Source organism: Silene latifolia, chromosome 6 (assembly GCF_048544455.1).
Source record: "Silene latifolia isolate original U9 population chromosome 6, ASM4854445v1, whole genome shotgun sequence".
Taxonomy (NCBI): domain Eukaryota; kingdom Viridiplantae; phylum Streptophyta; class Magnoliopsida; order Caryophyllales; family Caryophyllaceae; genus Silene; species Silene latifolia.
Window position 1 is genome coordinate 67,068,635 of NC_133531.1, and position 2,313 is coordinate 67,070,947.

Sequence of the window (2,313 nt, forward strand, 5' to 3'; positions counted from 1 at the left end):
TTCTCCAGCTTCCCTGTTTTCCAGGGCGTCGATACAGGTCTCGACGCGATCCAGGGTGACCTTAAGAGCGGTGAGCAGGCTGGCTAGCTGATCAGTCGTTACATCTCTGTTGTTATCATTGTTGTTGGACGAAGCTGAATACGGGGCCATGGCTCTGAGGCAGAAAAATGGCTCACATTACAACTCGATCTGACACGGTTCAAAGACTGAACGCAAACAACGCAAAGGACGAGACCAAAATTAGACTCAACCAGACGAGGGTGACTGCGTGTGGTTCCTCGGTGCTGACTCGATTTACGATGTGACGGTGTTGACCAAACCTTTGACACGAGTCCAACATAACGGCGCGACGCCATTGGATGGGTCTCGTGGGGAGACAACTCATAAGTAAAGACCCATAAATACGTTTGCTTCGACTCGATAGACACGAGGCGGAATTGGAATGGTGGACTGAAATTTTCGAAAATATAAATTTTCAAAAAGATTCATTTGTCGCTTTAATGGATGGCATCCGAAGATAGAGATCTCCGCAAGTCGATCAGTTGAAAGGGTTGTCTTAAGTTTATTTGCAAAAGACAGTTTTGAGTTTGAGTCGGCTTCGAAAACAGTGTATTGTTTCCCAAGACGGTTTTGAAATTCAAAATTGTATGTTTTGAAAATCGGGTTTGAAATGTTTGAAGAGGTCTCGGGGACGGTGCATGGTCCTCGGGATCTCCAAAGTGTCTCGAGAAAAGGGTGTGTGCTTTTCTCGGGTTGTGAAAGAGCCATTCTCGGTGCGAAACGGGTTAAAATCCGTGTCTAGACGCGGACGATTATAACAGCGTAAAAAGGTGACTTGAAATGGTTGTGAAAAACCGGGTTTGAAAATCGTCATTACGACGGCCTAGGAAGGCGTGTTGAAATGGTTGTAAAAACCGGGTTTGAAAATCGTCATTACAACGGCCTAGAAAGGCGTGTTGAAATGGTTATAAAAATCGGGTTTGAAAATCATTACGACGGCCTAGGAAGGGCTGTTGAAATGGTTTTAAAAACCGGGTTTGAAAATCGTCATTACGACGGCCTAGAAAGGCATGTTGAAATGGTTGTAAAAACCGGGTTTGAAAATCGTCATTACGACGGCCTAGAAAGGCGTGCTGAAATGATTGTAAAAACCGGGTTTAAAAATCGTCATTAAGACGGCCTAGAAAGGCGTGTTGAAATGGTTTTAAAAACCGGGTTTGAAAATCGTCATTACGACGGCCTAGAAAGGCGTGCAACGGTCGGCGAAAGACCGAGGTTTGAAACGGCTATTATAACGGCGCGAAAAGGTGATTTTGAAAGTTTGAAAATGACATGGAAGGACTTATGATCAACTAGCACATAAGCACTCACAGTTCATTATATTATGCATTATGCTAACACGGGTTTTGGCTTAGAAGGGTGGGTTACACACCAAGCAATCAAACCCCGATTTGCGAGAGGAATACCAATCAAACAAAATGTGTAAGGAGGGTGCCCTAGCCTCGTGCTCGAAAGTGATGAAAGCTCTTTGACGAAATAGAAATGTGTAACGTCAATGGTATGCTTGACTCAATCGGGATTCGAAACGCGGGGATGAGAAAACTCACGCCGACGAGACGAGCCAATTAGTCGAAAAAGGTTAGGTTGTGGGCCCGGACTGTAGGAAATATCAGTATACTTCCCTTTAAATTATAAGGATTATAACGAAATTATGTTTATGAATACTAGTCATAAAAGAGATTACATAAACAAAATAAAGAGATTAAGAAATCAACCTTCGGTCCTAGCAAAATCGGCCTAAGAACAATATCGCAATGATATTCGCCTAATCGTTGCACCCAAGATGCTCCGAGAAATGCCCCTCAAATTGCTAGAATGAGATCCCCAATTTTCTGTAAATTTTAGGGTTTTGTGTGTGTTTTTTTTTATGAGAGAAATGATAAGAAAAATTAGGTTAAAAAATGATCTCCTTACTCACCTATTATAACCGAAATAGGAGATATTGAGGGAAGATATTTTTTTCCTTCTTTTTGTTGTTTTGACCGAAATAAGGAGATAATTCTCCTCATTATTTTCGGTTTTTACAACTACCAAAATGAGGTGATTAAATATTCTTATTTTTGGTAGTTTACAAAATGTATATAAAGTGTATAAATTATAAATTGTCATTTAATTTATTCCGTATTAATTAGTCTACACACAACAGCTTGCAGTCGACTTATTAATGCCGGTCTGTAATAATTTATTATGACAATATCGTATAATATATACTTTAACTATAAATATCGCATATTTATAATTAGCTAATTAAAT